The 20,782-nt window shown below is 38.4% G+C and overlaps 1 protein-coding gene across 21 annotated transcripts in view; it reads right to left on the bottom strand.

Annotated features, from left to right (window-relative positions):
* BAZ2B (bromodomain adjacent to zinc finger domain 2B) overlaps window positions 1-20,782 on the bottom strand; it is a 296,772-nt gene that overhangs the window by 189,844 nt on the left and 86,146 nt on the right. For all 21 annotated transcript variants that reach the window (XM_042447148.1, XM_042447149.1, XM_042447126.1 and 18 more), the window contains exon 2: window positions 20,361-20,403. The gene's annotated coding sequence lies outside the window, so the exon portion shown is untranslated. The remainder of the gene's footprint in view (window positions 1-20,360; window positions 20,404-20,782) is intronic.

The following is a 20,782-nucleotide window of genomic DNA, read 5'->3' as shown; positions in this document are numbered from 1 at the left end:
AGCTATATGAGACCACCAAGTACTCTGTGATATGACATATTAGTTACACAAAGCTTGAAAGAAAACATGAATTTCACAGGACTAGCACAAGCCTAAATAGCTGTCAAATACAACTGAAGGATTTCCAGTTATTATTTTGAACTTACTGAAATGAGAAAGTTATTGAGGGAAATGCTATAGAAATAAACTGTAATAATAATAATAATAATAATAATAATAATAATAATAATAATAATAATAATAATAATTCAGATGGTCATTCTTTGCACAGTATTGCAGTCAGTCCAAATGGAAATTATATGCCAGGAAATTCTAAATTGTGTTTTTGGGGACTGGATCTGCACAAAACTCTTCCATTGCAGTATAAGCTCATGTCAAAGAAGTACATCATCAAATTCCTTTCATGCAGTCACGCTTCACACATATCATGTACACAGATGCCAATCTTGCATTCCTTACCAGTCTAAATGTAGTTACTGTATTGGCATCACCATAGACTTGGGAGTTCAAAGGTCTTTAATGTCACTTCCATTTCTGACATATTCTTACTTTCTATTCACTCTCAAGATTGAAGTTCCATGACAACTGTCAGCTAAGAAGCTTTCATAGATCTGTTGTAATGGCAGGGCCTAATGCTAATTAAAGTGTAAGATATTAGGAGAGGCAATAACATCAAAGATGTAAACTAACCTGAATCATCATTTTAAAATCATTCTGAGGATTATTTTTCTTCCTTGCAGAAATTCATTCATAGTACATTTACAAATGAATTGAACACAGGACAGGGAACAATTAAACTGAGAGTAGATTCACTCTGTGAAGCAAAGACTATAATCGCAAAGGTTTGAGATAGAACAGATTTTAATGCTACAACCTTGACCCGGGAAAGCATAAGGTCACTTTCTTTCCTGATGAACTGCAATTGCTTTCTATAATTCTAACAAATGTCAAGCAGGATAAAGAGTAGTCCAGCCAGGTTATAGTTGTGAAATGTTTGCTATTTTAAATTTAACAATTATTTATTACTGCAGTACAGGTCAATGATCCAACTGAACATTTTTACATGATGTGATGTGCTTTTAGGGCTACTGACATCAATACTTCCACTACTGCTTAAAACAGATGACCCTTAACCTACAAAGGATCATATAAATTCAAGAGAGTGCCATCCTGAAGAAGATTCAAAATTAGTTAATTAGAGAATGCTTAAAAATTATTATGATCCAGATTTACAAAAAATATTTTAGTCACATGTCTCTCTAAGGATAGAACTCTTTATACCACTACAGAATGAACTATGAATTGTAGTTCAATGCTATGAAGTTAGTTGAACATTATTAGCACTAGATGCTTGGAATAGATGTTTTTCATAGAGTAGCCTTTTAGGCAAATGTCATTCTAAATTGGTTGACAAAGCACTTCAGAAAAATCACTGTCTTGACTAAACAAAATTAGAGCCTTTTGGAAACAATTTGAGACCTCAACTCAGACACACATACACATGCACACATAATGATTTGGAATAAAAATGCATTGTGTACAAATGCAACATACTTTTACACAATTATTGCATTTTATTGTGAAAAATACTGTTTCTGATTGCAAGCAAAACTTTTGCAAAAAATATCAAAATATACAAAAAACTTTCAAATTGTGTTGAGATCTGTAAAGATACCCTTTATTCTCTGAAGCCAACACAATCCAAAAATATCCTTTGCATCATTAGTTTGGACTAACACCAAAAGATGTAAAACAGTTTTTCACTTCTTCAAATCTAGCTGGCCTCAACAAACATGCAAAGAACATCTTTTATTCTTTCCTTTACAGTAGACTATTCAAAAGGCATAACAGAAGGCTGTATTAGGCAGAAACAGACCAGCATGATTCTTTCCTCCATTATGCTTTGCAGTTTCCAATCTTTGTAAGTTCAAATCAATGAAATAACCTATATTGACACTTAAATCTGTTGTAGAATAACATAATCCATCAATAATGGTGAAATATAACTTAACAAATAATTGCCAAAAAGTTCGGAAGGTACTGTTCCACATTTTCAATCACCCTAGTCAGTCACAGCAATGTATTTATTTAATATTTGCATTCCTAAATGTCTTATATTTAACTCCCTCCCCTGGGTATTCATAAGCAATGCTAGCTTTAAAGAACGAGAATAATCTTTTACATTTTCATTCCTTTTTTAATCATGAAGCTACAAAGCAAAATAAAATAAAAATAAAACAACAACCTAGTTTTTCATTCATTCAGGAAAGGAAACAGATGTAAAAGAAATTGGTTTAACGTTTAGGTACTAAAGCAGGCTTACGTTCCTTTTCTAATGAAACAACTCAATTTGTCTTGAATTATGATGACTACTATTTATCTACTTTTAAGGAATAAAAGCAGAAGACAATTTATTATAGCAAGAACGTAACTCCTGAACACTGGAAGGTCACAGCCTGTGAGCTGAGCTGCTAGCAAAAACATCTCTGATGCTCCAGAGCTGCCATTTTTCTTCCTTGACAAAGACTCCATCTGCCACAGAGCCATTTACAGCCTCAGAGTCAGAATATCAATGATTTCCAACCATTCTGCAAGTCTGCTTTCACCTTGACATCACCTCTGTAATACATCTAAAACAGATGATACATACATCCCTCTGCAAGCTCCACGCCCATGCTTTATGCAGCTGATAGGCATATTAAGCCAGTTTCTGATGAGCCATTTTATATTCCTGCCAAATTGGAAAAGATGGAGCTTAAAACTACTAACATTTTGTACTTTTTTTGTTTTGCCTACATGCCTTAAAGGAATTACAGATCAGCTTCTTTCAAACCGTGGGGACAGAAATTTTTAGTCTGTTTACATATTTAAGGGGGTGTTTGTAGAAGGTTTGGAAAAATACATGTGCCAATTCAGCACATTTGATTCTTGCATGTCTTATGATACTGTACATTAACTGAAGTTATCCCTTAGTATTCTGCACGGCAAACTGGAATGGTAACAGGGATAGCCTTAGTATCATAGCGTGTGTCTACACTGGGGAAAACCCAGCACCACCTCACAGTTTCCTGCTCAGCAGTGACCCCCAAATGATCCTGTTAACACTACACACAAATAGACAAAGCAAGGTGACATCAGCCCAACCAGCCACACATTTCCCCCTGACATATACACTTCAGTGCCAAGGGGCAATCCACAGGTCCTCTCTTTCACATTATCAACCACATGGCTGTGTGTGCTCACTCTGGTTGGATGCCTCCCTCATCCAATCCCCTTTCTCCCTTCACTGCCACAGTGATTGAGGGATGGACCTTTAAATATGCACATACATACACTTAAATTAAGATACAGTGAATATGTTGGGGTTGTGATTCCTCCTCCCCAATTATTCACTCACTCACTCATTCATATGGAGATCTGCATGCCTACATTTACTTTCCACCTCATCCACTTTCATCTAATCACTTTCTCCACCCCTTTCATTTGATCACTTTCCGCACCCACCAGGTAGCCTGATCTACCCCATCATTGCTTCTCTCATAGTTAAACATAAAACTTTGTGATATATACCAGGCTTACCAGAACCAACCAGTCTCACCCACCAAAAACTTTTCCCAACCTCATCTCCAGACAAAATCTGCTTTGGGGCACCTGAAACAGATAATCTGGATTTGGGGGGAAATTTTGAGGTATAAGGTAAGTTTTGAAAAATTGGACTAAAGCCCTCAGATTCTCTGCAAATTCCATGTGAATCATCCAGAATTCATGTGAATTGATCGCAGAGACTACACCCCTTTTCATTGCGTACAGATTGGTTTTTTTTAGCCTGCAAACAAGCCCATAATGCACAAAGAAGAGAAAGACAGAGACAAAATCATGAACAACATGTTACCTTGTCTCAGAGAAAACTTTCACCCCCTTCTCCCTTCAAATGGAGAACTGGGAGCAGATGTGCCATCGCAGTGTGGAATTATTCTCTAAAATTAGCCGTCTTTGTTCACATGATGTCATACTAATATCCCCAGCAGTATAAAAACCCATGAATATAGTGAAAAACATATTCACTCTATCTTAATTCCTGAAGATAGTGAAAAGTGAACTAGAAGTGACATATGCTGCAATATATTGTATGAAGAAGCTGTTTGATGTCCAAAAGCACAGTCAGGGTACTTTGGCTAAAGGTTTCACTAACCCCTGCTATTTGTGTGATCTTCTCTTATTCATACCTTCCCATGTTTACATGCACATGCACATGCATAGGCACTTACATACAAACACAAGGAAGAAGAGAGATTTTGATAGATTTTAAATGCAAAACCTAAGCCTGTCCCCAAGTTTTAGGATATGTGTGTATCAATCTGTAAAATTTTACATAGGAAGTAGTAGCGTCTCTCTGTAATATTGAAAGTGAAAGAAGAAATGCAGTCGGCCCTTCTTATACACAGATTTTTATACACAGATTCAAGCATCCATGGTTTGAAAATGTTCAAAAAAGTATAAATTTCAAATATCATACCTTGATTTCCCATTTTTTATAAGGGACACCATTTTGCTATGTCATTATATTTAATGGGACTTGAGCATCCACGGATTTTGTTATACACGGAGGATCTTGGAACCAAACCCCAGCGTATAACAAAAGTCCATTGTACTCAGTTGATTCTCATTTGAGGAAGCAATCCCAGTTCTAATTATTTTATAGTAAGGTTTTATGCTAAAGCTGAGACAAAATGCCCATTTCTTTAAAAAAAAAATCCATGGGCATTCAAGTCAAACATAAATATTAAATTTGCTGCAAATGATGCAATTCTTCCTCCAAGAACAATCTCCAAGAACAATTTACTGCTTTTAATTCTACTGTTGGTATAATTCTTTTTACTTTTTTTATATGGTAAGAATTTTAAAGATGTATAGCTTTGTACGATATGATATGATTTTTCAAGGGGAAAAGGTAGGATATTTTAAAGGGAAAAAGTAGCATATAAACAACAATAACAAAATAACATCAATGCAAGTAAAATGTGATGGACAGACCCTAAGGGACTCCTGGATAAAAATCTCATATATGTTATGGTCTTAATTCTATTTCTTGGAAGACTTTTTCCACAGAAAACTCTAGAAATCTTACAGATGAAATATTAAAAAGTGTACCGTAAATATATATATTTATGTCTTTTGGGGGGAAGGGTCAGGGAAAGATATTTGAACCATATACACACTATGTAAAAGAAATATATACAAAAATATTATATAAAACAACACCTCACCTCCAAGAACACATTTTACAGATAACACATAGATTGAAGGCCAATATTTAAAACCCAGCATCATATTAAATAACCGGAGAGCTTAATATGGCACTGAAAAAGGAAACACTGAAGTCTGATGGATTTTCCTGCAGATAGCATTACACATAAAAGGCCCTCTTATTACCACTCTTTGAGCTTTAGATATAGGAGATGTGTTCCAATAAATATTGAGGACCTGAGCCACATAAGGCTTAAGTTAAAGGCTATATATAAAGGCGACATTTAAGGTTAAAGGCTACATTTTGAAATGGATTGGCAGCAATCTCAGGGCTGGCCCAGAATCTCCAGCTTTTGTGAATCATCTTCAGGTGAGAGAGGAGGGTACTAATTCTCCAGTTTTGGGAGAATCAGCTCCAGGCATAAGGAAAGGACTGTGTCCAAATCTGCAGTTCACCTATCAAAGTTGCACTTTGCTAAAAATGTGCAAAACTTGATTTGTTACAACTTGCAAAAAGTATTCAATGGGCCTAAGTATTTGCTTTGTTATCTTCCTCCTTCCTTCCCAGTTTTGTGGCACTAAGATCACCCTCTCCTTTCTGCTCTGCATACACCTTTTGCCTAGAAGCAAAAAGGCTAGGTTCGATGTTTCATATTCTGTTTTCTTACGTAAGTAGATGAGAAGGAGAACTCTCACTTCACCTTGATCTGGGAACAGCCCCTTTAGCTAAGATTTATCTATTTCCAAACAGAAAAACATGTTACCTGTGTATATATATCTGAATGAAATGCTATGAGCAACTGTGATTGATATTTAATGCATAATGCATAGTGACATCACCAGGGGCCATCCCTAGGTCTCAGGTTTTGGCCTCGAAAACTCAAGGCATGTGCGAATCCTGAACCAGCAATCCTAATTGTAGATGGGCCAGGTGTTATATGATCAATCCATCTGATTCCTGTGATCAATCTAGGGACTGCATTCTGCACTAGTTGTATTTTCAGAACTCTCTTCAAAGTCAACACTACATTCCTTACCATGTCTACAATACTAGCTAGCATAGACAATAGTAAGGAATGATAGGAGCTGCAGCCCAACAATGTCTGGAGAGCCACATAATTCTCTCCACTGCCTCAGACAGTAAACCTGTGGGCAGGGCCCATGTTATTTTTAATTTATGTGCCATGCCTAGCAATTTGAGGAATAATCTTACCACTTTTTGTTTAGAATTTTTTATATTTAACATCAGTAAATCAGTGGTGTACCATCATTATTTTCAGTGGCTATGGACTACAGTGCTGTAATCCTTCCAGACAGCTACAGTATCTGTCTCCACACTTTAAAAAAAATCACACCAGTAGAATAACATACCAGAATTTTCATTTTGCATCCTTACAGAAGGCTGCAATTCTAAAGAGTTTTATCAAATGCAAACAAGTGGGGTTCAGGAAATGAAAAGGCACTAGGGATCACATTGCAAACTTATGGTGGCTAAAGCAGTGCACAAAGGAATTCCAAAAAGAAAAAAAGTGAGTTCTACCACTGACTGTGAAAAAGTACTAGATTACTAGTAAAAGTTCCAGACAAGGACTGGAATTCTTGTCTACTGTGTATTACAGTATACCACTGATAAAACTTGTGCTATGTTTGTCATAAAAAAACCCCTTGGAGATGCCTGGAACTACATCCAGTTCTGGAACAAGACAACATGTACAGGTCTGTACAATTAAGATATGTTATTTGTGAATGCAAGTTCTAAAACTCATGTTTGCTGATTTACATAGAATCATAGAATCATCATGTGGGGCAGACTCTGGATATAAGTGAAATCTTTTTTTAGGAATAAATTTCAGCACTCTGTTTGCAAATAATAAGACTAATATTTGTTTCTTAAAAACTTAAACATAGGGTAATTGTTCAAAAAATAACTATAAAGGACATTCCAATTGCATCCCACATACATTAATTATTTGAACTGTCTTTTCCTTTATGTATAAACCTACTAATATATTTATCCATTAAACAAGTTGGAATTTTATTTTTGTAAGCAACAATTGCATGATATGGATTTGGCACTTCTACAACTACAGTAACAGGAACACTAAAGGTTTTTTCAAACATATTACTGCTATTTAACTAATAAAACCAGCTGGTCTTAGTCATAAAATAGTATTACAGAAAATTCACTTTACATCTAAATCTTTCCAATTGCCATCTGTACAATAAAGTTTAACAAACTACTTATTCTTCTTAACAGACACTAATCATTAGACATCAATAAGCAATCAAAATCTGTCTTTAACCCTTTCAGGAAAATGAATACTTATAGGGCAAAACCAGTCACATCTACTCAGTAGCAAGCACCAATAAGTTCCAAGAGACTTAGGACATCACTGCACGATCCCACATCTCGCTGCAACTGTGCTTGTTAAAGAAAACAGATTTACTTTTATTTTTCACATATATTCAACAATAAGTCAACCTCACATACAAGTCAAGGTCAAGTTTGGGGGCCAGTACAGTCCACCCTTCTCTTACGTGGGGGATCCGTTCTGAACACACACACACACACACACACCGTGTAAGAGAAAATATGTGGATACTTAAGCCCCATTCAAACGGATGGGGCTCGTGCCTGCGGCGGCACGGCAGTGGCACAAGGGGTGCATGCCACGGGAATGGGACGCGCTGCCCCTTGCACCCCTCACGCTCCCCGCGGTTTGAGCGCATACGCTCAAGTCCACATATAGCACACCCGCGTATAACGTGGGTGCACAGTATTATGGATTTTGATATGACCTGTGGATAAGTCTCCCTCTCCTTTTAAAGGATATGTAACAAAGAGATTACCACATGAGGGCTGTCCCGTCCCTCTCTCATAATTGTCCTGTCCTTCCCACTCGATTGGGGGAAGGATTTTCACATGTCATTTGCACGTATCCCATCCGGGAAGCATGAATGACAGCAATGGCACCAAATGATTTCAAATGAAGTTGCACCAATCCTGTCAATAACCTGTCATGAATCTGTCATTAAAGCGACATTGGCCAGCATTATGTATTAATGAGATTTCCCATTATCACAATGCTGCTTTAATGACAGGATCTATGCTGCCGGTGTGAAAACCTTTCGCGTCAGCTGTCATTTGCTCTATCAAGGACAGGATAAGGATAGGATAAGGATGGGGGAGCGATCATGTCTCTGTCCTGCCCCCATGTGATAATCTCCAACAGATCTAAAGGATAAAACAAAGGAAAATTTTTGGATTTGAAGAATAGAAGCGTGGACCAATAAGTAGAGATCTAATTTTATATTTTCATTTAGAGGAGGTAAAAGAATTTAATAATTATAACCATCACTCAATAAATTAGAAATCACATGTTTTCCTTTTTTTGTTATTGTATTATTATTATTATTATTATTATTATTATTATTATATGTAGTATGTCAGTATATGTAACGTGTAAATGTAGTAATTTTCCCCATTTATGTTGCTTTATATTATGACAAGTTGTGTTTTAATAAAAATATTTTAATTACATTAAAATAGTTTGCCTGCTTACCAGAAATATAGCAATCTTACTACAAATAGCATGTTTACCTTCTGGCATTTTATTAGATATTTACCCTGTACTTCTAAACAGATTTACATTGAAGTGATGTACTTTCAAATACATATTACCAAGCAGTTTTAATGTTGTTTTGAAAAGTCTTCATATTTGATTTTATCCATGTACAGAAATAGATAAAACAGCCTTCTTACTTCTGAAGGTCAGTGAGTGATTGTTGCTTTTGTAGCCAAAATAGTACAAACCATCACAAAGCAGAGATGTTGTCATGCTGAAGGAAACCCCAAGTCTAAGGAAATACATAAAACCGCATTGGCTTTGTAGCTAGGAAACCCCAAAACAACCAAATGAAGAGTGATCATGGTCAGTTACGATAGAATGTTTACTCAATTGAACAGAAAACGGGTGGAAGAGAGAATGGACTGGAATATCATGGAAAATGGCATGACTGACTGAACACTGAACACAAGATTGCAGCATTTTTTAGCAAGTGTCAGTCATACATAACTATATTTTTTAATAGTAACCTAAATATGGTTGAAACCCTACTGTTCATTCCAACTAAAATAGACCCATTACATTAATGGGACTTCCAGAAGTACTGAACTATCAAGGTCCCATTGTTTCTACTGTGTTGCTATTATGTACCTTCAAATCATCCCCAACTTATGGTAATGCTATCATAGAGTGTTCTTGGCAAACTTTAATCCAATAAGATTTGCCGTTACCTACCTCTTAAGCTAAGAGAGTGTAATGTGCCCCAGGGTCACTTAATGGGTTTGTCTGACCAAGAAAGGATTCAAAGCCTGGTCTTCCAGAGTCCTAGTCCAACACTCAAACCACTACACCATGTTGGCTGTCAAGGCTTTATCACACATGGCTTTTAAGCTGCAATTTCCATGGGAAAGAAGTGGCATTGGCAACACTGATTGCATGACGCCACTTCCCTCCCATAGCTGCCCCATGCCTGACCTGTACCTTTTCAGTCATGGGTGTGAAAAGCCATTCCCACAGCAGTCATGCGATTGGTAGTCATATGGTGTGACTGTCTCCTCCTCCCCAACTTTTTTTTTGGGGGGGGGGGTTTGCTATTTCAGAGTGCCAAACCCCCAAAGTTTCAAAGAATTGTTTTAAGGGACCAAATGGGGCTGCGGAGCTCCATAATTTCATGAAAAATGTTGAAAGAAAAACTAACACACACCCCCCCAAAACCCCAAAAGACATGCCAGGAAAGGCATAATAGAGGAAAGGAGGGAGAAAAGAAGGGAGAAAATGGGAACGGAGTGCAATACCACCAGCAGCCCCAATCCTGCAAGGAGAAGTGTGGTGGTGGCTGCTTCTTTGCCGGTATGTTAGCATTCTATTTTTAGCTCACATGACTGCAGCATGAAAGGTGATGGTGTGATAAAGCCCTCTGTCTACTCTCATTGGCACCAATAAATAGATTTATTTGGGAAAATTTTACTTTTCTAGTCACAGTGCTAGTATGTCTCAAAAATATTATAGTTGCCCCATGGTATTCATGGATTCTTTATCTACAGATTCAACCTTCCACAGCTTGATAATATATATTTTTACAAAATTCGAAAAAGCAAATCTTAATTTTGCCATTTTATGTAAGGGACACTGTTTTACTATGCCATTGTATTTAATTGAACTTGAGTATCCACAGATTTTTTTTATTCATGCTGGGTCCTAGATACCAAGCCCCAGGGGACACCAAAAGCTCACTGTATTGTCTTATTAATTATATTATCAAATATACAATTAATGGGGGCCGGCATTATGGCATAAATAAGTAAATGCTTCTCATATCTGATTGGAGGAATGGCAATGATTCCCCCCCCCCCTGCATGCCAGAGACCATCACTATATTTGTTTATTTCCTTCCTGGAAACTTTTAAGGGGCCAGCATCCAGGGACTCAGAGACCAACTCTGATCCAGGGTCCACATCTTTGAGTAGCACTAACCCAAGGCCAATCACTAGAGCCAACTAGAATAGATTGATTGAATCAAAAGAATGTAGAGGTGGAGTCACCATTCAGCAAATGATGTATTGACTCTACCTTTGCAGAGTCTAAAAATGGGATTCAGGCCACTGTCCTCCAATACTTTGCACAAAGCATTTGTTTCTGAAGTGATGATGAAAGAATTCTCAATCATTGCACTTCAACGTTTTGGTGTAAGGATTGAGGCAGAGTAGAGGATTTAACATTTCAATGAATATACTGTGCAAAAATAGTTTCTCCATTGCCAGTTTTCTCCTTCAAGCTAATCTGTATTCCTCAGTCACACAATGCAGATTTTACTTAATCTTTACTGCTGATTTGTCAGCAAATGAGTCTCTGAATTACAAACACCAAGCAACTCCATATTCATTTGTGGTACTTCATCCTTAATATTTGTCTCTTTATACTCTACATGTATGTTTTCCCAAACTATTTTCTTTAAAAAAAACAATCTTGAGATGTGTAATTACTTCTTGCCTTCCATTTTAAACAGTTTTACTTATTGCAAACACTTAGAACTGTGTGTAGAGATCTCATTCTTTTAGGTTTCTCAGTTATAATTATTGTTATTATATAGGAGCAAAGGTTTAATTAAATCTGCAGGTGCTGCACACATACAAAGTGGTGAATTTTTATTTTTCTTTATGAGCTGTCTGTAGAAAAAAACCCTAACAGTGTTTCCATAATATTTCAAGATATTAAAACAAAATTTGTGGCTTCATGCTGGGTCTGAGAATGCACAATAAGCAAAATAACATGAATCATCACCGTTAAGTGAGGGAAGAAAAGCCATAATTTGGGGTATTTACGTGAGTAGACTCCCTACTGACTAATGATAAAATATCAGGAAAGGCTTACATCAGTTAAGATTGCACAGAAATAATTAAAATTTAAGGCTGATCTTTTAGCAACCACACCCTGCCTTTCAAGGTATCAAAGGAGAGGTTAATTGAAAGAAGACAGGAAAGAAAGAGATCAGCACATGTGGCAAACTGGTATGTCTGCACTTCCAGCCCTGCAAGGTAGGACAAACTTAAGATACCCTTTGTCTACTGCTCCAAGGGAGTGCTGCTATTCACTCATGGTTTTAATAAATTGTGTTTTTATACTATATATACTATACTCTCTCTCTCTCTCTCTCTCTCTCTCTCTCTCTATATATATATATATATATATATATATATATATATATATATAATAAAAAGAGCCTTATTGGTAGATAGTCTGCATACCCTAACCTTCAATATTTCACAGATAAAAGCTAGGCCAAATAACATCAGAGTGTGATCAAGATGCCAAAATGTTATTAAGAAGAACACACAAGCTATGAGAGGTTGTAGCAGTTTGCTTTTGCTTGAATCTAATGGGAAGGGTAAGATTCTACACACTCCTCTACTGAGTTAATTTAGTAAAAACTACTACTGCACTGTGAATTCAGTTTACCACAACCAATTTATGCCTAAGACAAAGGGGGAAAGTGGGAAGAGGAGAGAGAAACCCAGAAGAGTGTTACCCAGTGGGGTGGTACACCCGCACTGCTACTGGACAAGTGGGAAAGGCTGCCAGCAGCCATCCAGAACTTAAATGATCGCTCCGGAGGATGCACTGCCACCCGTCATATGTAGCAGTGGCTGGGGGTGGGTGGGTGTCAGTGTCTTTGGCATTCTGCACAGCAGCAGCCATGTTGGACTCCAAAGGCTTGGGGGGCCCAAGGAGTCTTCAGAGTCCTGCACAGCAGCAGCCATGCAGGATTCTGAAGGCCAGAGGAGGTAGCGGTCAGGCCAAATGGGATGGGCATAGCAAGACAATTCTCCCTCTGCCCCAAGTGACATCAACCAGGGCATTTTGAAAGAAGGTAAAAAAAAGTGAGATGACCGAGGATTAATCAGCTCTGTCTCTGCCAAATCAGGGCAGCTGGAGGGTACAGTATAGACATAACGCATTATAATGGAGTATATAGCTTTATATGAAGCAATTTCTTTATACAGACACAGAAGCTGCAGTGAGCATGGTGGATTTATGAGAGCGGGTAAGATGATAGAGGAACAGTGGAGAGGACAGAACAGCCCCCTTGAATCCTATGAACAGATGGATGACCAAAGGCTTAGACTGAAACCACCCAGGATCAGACAGTCATCAATTAAATGTATCAATTAAACAAAATAACTTTACTCAGTTGTTTAAGTTCCCATGTGATTATGATTGCATACGAGAGTAAAAGAGTGGAAACAATCCTGGTGCCTCCCACCAAACACTGCATCCTCATCAGCAACGCTTGCAGCCCTCAATATTGCTAGGTCATGTAGGCTCCCTGCAAGATTTACAACACAGGAAAAATAAGGGAGGGGAAGGAACAGGCCACAAAAACACAACAAAGAGGCCAGGTCCAATGGGCTAATCTCTACATCTGCCCCCCCCCCTCAAATTCAATTCTAATCACATGATGAAAGAAATTCTGAATAGGGCTAACATGGTCAGATACATATAATCACAGTTAGGAGATTGTGGCAACATGGCTACATGTATTAGCTGACCTGGAAATATCAGATGGATATGATCACAGAGTACAGATAGCACTGCCAAAGATGTCTCTTTGGTCCTCTTATTGTGTCACTGTTACAGCTGACATTCCTGAACAGGGACGTAGCCAGGATTTTGGGAAGGGGGGGTCCAGACTAAGTGCCACCATTATAATGGGGCTTGAGTGCGGTGGCGCGGCAGCACGCACCATTCATTTTATCTAATGGAATTAGATCTGGACCCCAAGAACCCCTCCCCCTTGGCTACATCACTGTCCTGAACTACTCTATAGGTCCTCTGAATTCACCACTATGCCTATATTGACTGCATTGCAATATTTCCAGGACAGAAGGCAATTTCAGTGCATAGTTCTTCCATCTCATCAGGAAGCAAAATAACTTGTGTCAACAGTGGGTGAAGGAAGTGCCTATGCAGGTGTAAACTATGTGAGAATAACAACTAGATAAGAATACAATAGTGTGATGAAAACCTTTGTCTAATCTTAGGATATGGTTGTACAAGCCTGCCCTATTTGTGATTCATCAAGGCCATTACAACCATCTCACATTCACCAAGAGAATTTGGTTAGAACTTTTCAAAACTACTACAACCACTATTACTACTATGACTACTACTACTATTATTATTATACTTTATTTATAATAGATTTACACAGCACTGTACATACAAACGATAAAACCGATAAAAATGAAATCTACCAATGGCGTACATTCTACAAATTACATATAAAACAATAGATAATAATACAAAATAGAATTACTCCTCCTAGAAGAATGTTCAGGAACTTCAGATGGTCTAAAGAGCTGCAGCCAGGCTGCTAACAGGGGCAGATTACAGAGATCATACAATCCCCCTGTTGAAATAGCTCCACTGGCTGCCAGTTTGTTTCTGGTCACAATTCAAAGTGCTGATGATGACTTACAAAACCGTATATGGCTCATGTCCAGGCCATTTGGCAGACCATATCTCCCTATATTAGCCAGTCCAGGCTCTGAAATCTGCAGGTGAGGCCCTTCTCTCCATCCCACCACCATCACAAGCATGGTTGGTGGTGACAAGAGAGAGGGCTTTTTCTGTGGCTGCCCCTAGACTCTAGAACTTCCTGCCCAGGGAGACCAGAATGGCCCCTTCCGCCGACAGGCAAAAACCTTCCTCTTCAGACAGGCATTCAAAACAGAATACTTTTAAAGACTGGCCTGGGGTACTATATTGTTTTAATTTATTTTAAGCATTTTTATCTTTTTGAAGTACTTGATATTTTAGTATTGAATTTGTTTTAGTTATTGTAGTAATTTGATCCTATTTTAACATATTGTTTTTGTATGTTGTTAACTGTATGGTGTTTTTAATGTTGTAAGCCGCCCTGAGTCCCAGAGTCTTGAGAGAAGGGAGGGATATAAATAAATGAATAAATAAATAAATAAATAATCCCCCACCTGTTTCCCAAAACTGGGACTCAACCAGGTTACATTTAAAACAAGTACTATATAGCTAAAACACCCAAAATAACATCATTAAAATAGAATTATATTAAAACAATTTTTTAAAAAAGAAGTTAAAAACATTACAGTTTCAAGCAATGCAGCACCCTCTTAATAGCCCTTTCTTTAAAAATCTTCATTTCTAAAAGCCTATCAGATTTTTTAAAAAAACAAAACCATTGTCTACAAATGAAAGCAAACAAACAAAGCCAGAAAGGAAGAGATAATTCTGGCTTCCCTGAGAAGGGAGTTCTGGAGCCTTGAGGCAGCCACCAAAAAAGCCCTACCTCACACCAGCTGTCACTGTAAAGGTTATGGGACTCAGGGGTGAAGCAAAATGACAGCTTGGAGTGGCCTCTGGCTGCTCCAGTGCCAGTTGGTCCCCAGTTGGCCTGGGACCTTAGCAACCAGATGCCTCAATCCTGAACCTGGGCACTGCCACAGTCCTGAAGGGGCTGCTGGCAAGGAACAGCCTTTTGTTGCTACTTTTCTGGCTGGCTTCAGACCCCCTTAGGCGTCAAGCACATGAGGCAAAAGGGGGGGGGGCAGAGGCTGTTCCTGCATCAATTGCTGTGGGACCATGGCAATCGCAGATGCCTGGTCCCAATCCATGTTGCTGCTGCGCCACCAAAAATAAGCAGATGACCCGGCTCTTCCAGGTTAGGGCAGGCTTGGCGCAGCTTCCAGCCATGTTCGGGATGTGCATTATATAAATGCCTTACCCCCAACGCAGCCTGACAGTAGTCCTTTTGGCCTGTCTGTTTTGGGCCTTAGGTGGCCTCAGAGCAACCTCTGGCTGCATAGGGGGGTGTGTGTGTCATCTGCACATCCCGCCCCCAATGTGGTGAGAAGCTGCACTTTTTGGTCCATGTGTCTGAGGCCTCACAGAAAGGCCTGGGCAGGCTCATATGAGAAGATACAGTCTATGAGATACACTGGACCTAAGTTCTATTGGGCTGTATAGGCCATAAACTAATAACAGTGGCTTAAACCCAATTGTTTAAACCCACTGAACAGAGTTGACCCACTTAATCCATTGAATTTACGTAAGTACTGATATACTACATTTTCATTTATTCAGAATGTCTAACTCTAGTCAAGATCTAACAGCTAGATTTAACCCATTATTTTTCATCTAGAACTAACAAGAGTGGACACTACTAACAAGATGCTTCTGCCATGAGGGGATGGGGGGTGGAAGGCAATTGTTGTCTCCTGTAGCCCCTTTCTGCCCTGCTAGACAATTACAAGCAGGATGGGGAAGATTCTGCAGAATAGATGGGGGGATGCTCAGGGGCTAGAGATAGAATCAACAAAACACCTTTCCCTCCTTTCTTCAGCAGACATCACCACCAGAACTGAGTTCTTTCTCCAATAAATCCAATCTGTTTTTCTGCTCAAGCAAATTTTAGATTGTCTGCTATCTAAAGTAAAATTGCGGCCTTTCTTTTCCAAAATCAGGTGTTCCATTCTTCACGTGGGGCCAATTCATTATTCCAATCACATTTACCATCTTAGCTGGTTCTGTACTTCCTGAATTTTCTTCAAACTTACTCATTGCAGGTTAACTTATCATCTTCCTCCTGTTTTGCTGTCACATCACAAGCATGCTGCTGAGCAACATATTCACTACAAAATTGTTCTTTTGACCTTTAAAATCACTTGTTCCTTCCTATTTAATAAATTTGTGCTCTCTATATACAAACCCGGCTGTTCTCCCAAATCAGCACATTCTAGTTCCTATTCCCATTCCTAAATATTTTTAAGGTTGCACGTCATGGCTTTAAATAGTTTTACATTCAGTTGTGGAATATGCTGTCAGTTCTAAGCAGAAATCATCCCCAACTAGTGAACCTTTCAAATCTAGCCTTAAAAAATATTTCTTTTAGTCAGCATTTCTAAAATGATTGTTTTAGCAATTTTTTTCCTGTGCTACCCGATCTAATTTTAACTTTACTGATTGTAAAGCACCCCTGGGATGCAGGCATGAAGGTCGCTACCGAAACACAAAGATTGCAGAGTATCGTAAAATATTCAGCTTGCACTGAATAAGGGAAGGAACATTTTATGCAGCACAATGTTGCCTGAAACACAGGAAAACCACAGCAACACCAGATAACTGCTTACCTTTATCAATGACTCTGTTGTTGCTGTGTGCCTTCAAGTCATTTCTGACTTATGGAGACCCTATGGTGACAAGGTTTTCTGGGGCTGAGAGCGTGTGACACCCATAGTCACTCAGTGTGTTTACATGGCTGAGCAGGGAACTGAACCCTGATCTCCAGAGTAATAGTCCAATGCTCAATCCACTACACCATGCTGGCTCTCTTTGACTACCAAGATGGAAAGCCAACTCATTTTCAACCAGAAAGTTATAAAATCCTTTCAAACTCTTTCTGTGTATAATTGACTGTTTCTGAAAGAGCTCCCCAAAGGTGGCACCTATGCACCCAACCCGCAAACAGACAAATTTTCCAAGTGCACAACTGGCTCTGTGCAATAAGGATGGTTTGAACATGCCTTTCTCAAAGGCTGCCATTCTCTGTGCCACATGTCAAGTTATTTTTGAAACTGAGAGGGACATTCAAAGTGGTTTGTTATACGACACAAGAGCGTGCTTTACTCAACCTATATACATGGCTTCTGCAAAGAGTAGTTTCACCTTGCCATTCAACAATTTAAGAATGAGAGTATCTACCAAAGAAAGATCCAATATTATGTACTCAATTTTCCAAAATGTGTTTGACAGTGGTTGTCACCAGAAACTAGGAAAAGAGGGAAAATCAACTATAGGTTAAGTCTCCCTTATCCAAAATCCTAAATAAACCAAATGGGTGGCTGAGATAGTGACATCTTTGCTTTTTGATGGTTCAGTGTACACAAACTTTGTTTTATGCATGAAATTATTAGAAATGTTGTGTATAAAATTACGTTTAGGCTATGTGTATAAGGTGTATATGAAACATAAATAAATTTAATGTTCAGAATTGGGTCCCATCTCCAGGATACCTCATTACATGTATGCAAATATCCCAAAATCGGGAAAACTCCAAAATTCAAAACACTTCTGGTGGCAAGCATTTCAGATAAGAGAGACTCAACCTGTATTGATCACTAACAGATTAAAGAACAGTAAACAGAGTATAAGAATACACAGTTTGTGCTATGGAGGGAAGTAATTGGAATGCCCTCTTCCCACATAAACAGGGCTGTTTAACATTAATACATAATTTATGAATAAAGTGAAGAAGGGAGGGAGTAGTGAGGTAATCAAGATTGCAGATCACACCAAATTATTCAACATGCAGTACAAACAGATTGAAAAGAGTTCATAGAGGATCTCAATAAATTTATTGAATGGTCAGCACAACAAATGAGGTTTAGTGTGAGTAAATGATGCAGACTGGGGCAAAAAAACAGAACATGATAACAGAACATGAGGTAAAAACATGGACTAAGGAAAAAGAGTTGACAATTATGGCAATAGAACCATGTTTTGTAATGTGATATGTCTGCCATTAGCTTTATGATCCAATCCTAAACATAAAGTAATCAAATGAGATCCTACCATGAGCACTAGAGGGAACCATGAAACCACATACATGTGATCCAAAAAAAAAAAAAATCTCCCCAAATGCAAATTTAAAATAATCGATGTTGGTTCATTAGGAGGTATCTAGCAAGCTTGTTTTGAGTTACAACTAATATTTGCAATTAAGTCCTATTAATTTCAGTGCAACTTCCTTCTGCACACTGAAATTAGGATCATAAATTCAGGGCCATAATTTTGTTTTTTAAATTTGACAGAAACAATAAAGAACTCACATTCTTTACTTTCTCTAATAGTTTTAATTCAGTTAAATATGACTTCTAAAGGAGAATGAAAAAAAGTCTTCATAATTTGTACCAGTGGCTGAAAATGGAGCACTGTGTGCAGCAAGTACAGTAAATGAGCCATGATAATGATAATATCAGCACCCAGGGTGTAATTTCACTTAGAAATGAGAGGCTACCATTTTCATGTGTGACAACATTACAGGTATAACAATGGAATGCATTCTACAAAATGAACATTGTTACATCAGTCCAACCAGTGCTGGCCCAAGGCATTTTGCTGCCTAAGGCTGCCTGTTGTCCCTCTCCCATCTTGTATATAGAAGATGGCCGTAACCGTGGCTGAGTCTTATTTTCAGTGCTGATGGCAATATAGCATCCTCTACTGCACCTGTGAACAGCAGATTTACTTAGGGAGTGAAAGGAAGGTTGTGTCATACTTCAAATTCTGACCTCCAACACTATACCGTACCACATCCCAGTACTTGCTGCTTGAGGTTTGGTTACATTGTGCCTAATGGCAAGTACTGGACATCAGCAGGACTCAGTTTCAGTACTGACACTACCCTTGTGGTTTTTCTCCTGAACATTCAGGATAGACTGTCAAAAGTGGAAAACTCTCACTCATTACCCAGGATTAAGTAACAGTGCTAGACACTTTCATGGCCCACAATGCTTACCATTAGAGATGTGACAAACCAATTTCGGGCTTAAGTCACCCTCACCCTCCATATTATATACAAACAAAGGACTAAGGCAGTTTTCTTACCTTTCTTACAGAAGTTCACTGCACATTTATGCATAGTCTAGCAACATACTAAAGGTGAGTCCTAGTTTGTGGGGTATATAACCAGTCTTCCTTCCTTCCACCCCACCTTTTGCACTCCAAATCTTCTCCTGGAGCTGCGCATCCTCTCTGTCATCAGCTGCTTGTTACATTTGCAAGCATGTAACAGCAGGATAGTCCATATGTTACATATGCCAATATGTGTAGAGTGGAGAATTGGATTGCCCCCACTGGCTCCCTACATGTGCATTTGTCAGAATTTTTTTTTAAATGACTTACTTTGCATTAAGACAACCACACAGACACTATGTACACCATACAAGAATGGACTTTTCTTAAACTATGGTAAATGCATTTAGGGTTTGGGGAACATGAGCAACTGAGAGTGAAACTACTGGGGCAATGTATGATATATACTAGCCTTCCACAGTCTGATACGACCCACATCTTTTGGACTCCAAATCTCATCAGCCTTGCTCAACTAATTGTCAAAGATGCCTAGAGTTGTAGGCCAAAATTGTTGGAAAATAGGTTAGTGTAGACTGACATGTACATGAATCAAAATATACAAATTTAGGAGCTGTCCAAGGTATGCCATTCTAAACACAAAGTTTAGGCCTTGGACACCTTTTTTAAAGTTCAGGCTAAAACCTGGAAAGGATTTATCATCCAACTGACATGGGAGTCAGCAACTGACACTACATAGAGAAATGTATAACTGTCTAAGTATGATTGAGACAAACCAGATTTAAAAATATAAACCATGCTTTTAAGTTTCACTGCTTTCCGCATCCTTAACTTCCTCTGGATTGTCTCCCGTATTTTTATGTTCTCTGATATGTTTCACACTTCTCTGAAATCTATCATGTCAGTTAGTATAAAACTACTTACTGCGATGAGTGTGGTCAGTTCTGTGGCATCACTGTTTCACAAGCTGAAACAAAAGGAAGGTAAAGTTCAGCCGATTTATTCACAAATGATAAATACTGTTCTGTAAGCAGACACATCAAATATAATATTCAGGGATTTCCATAATAAATGAGAAATCAGACAACCAACATGAAGCAATTAGATAATCTAGATCATAGAAACCATTTAAGCAACAACAAGGCTGCACCATGACTCCACACAGGCTTGCAATATAACTACTCCTTTCACTGCCCTACTACTTATAGGCCAGGCACAGCCCTGATGTGCCAGTCATGCTGATCAGTGCTAGTCTAATGATTAGCAAGGTCCCATTCCCAACCAGTACTCATCCCTCTATGGCACATAGAGTTTAAAGTGCTGCCCTGTGTACGGTGCTGCCCTGG

The sequence above is a fragment of the Sceloporus undulatus genome, chromosome 1 (assembly GCF_019175285.1).
Source record: "Sceloporus undulatus isolate JIND9_A2432 ecotype Alabama chromosome 1, SceUnd_v1.1, whole genome shotgun sequence".
NCBI lineage: Eukaryota > Metazoa > Chordata > Lepidosauria > Squamata > Phrynosomatidae > Sceloporus > Sceloporus undulatus.
The sequence above is the reverse complement of the archived record's forward strand: the minus strand, read 5'-3'. Positions and strand labels throughout refer to the sequence as shown.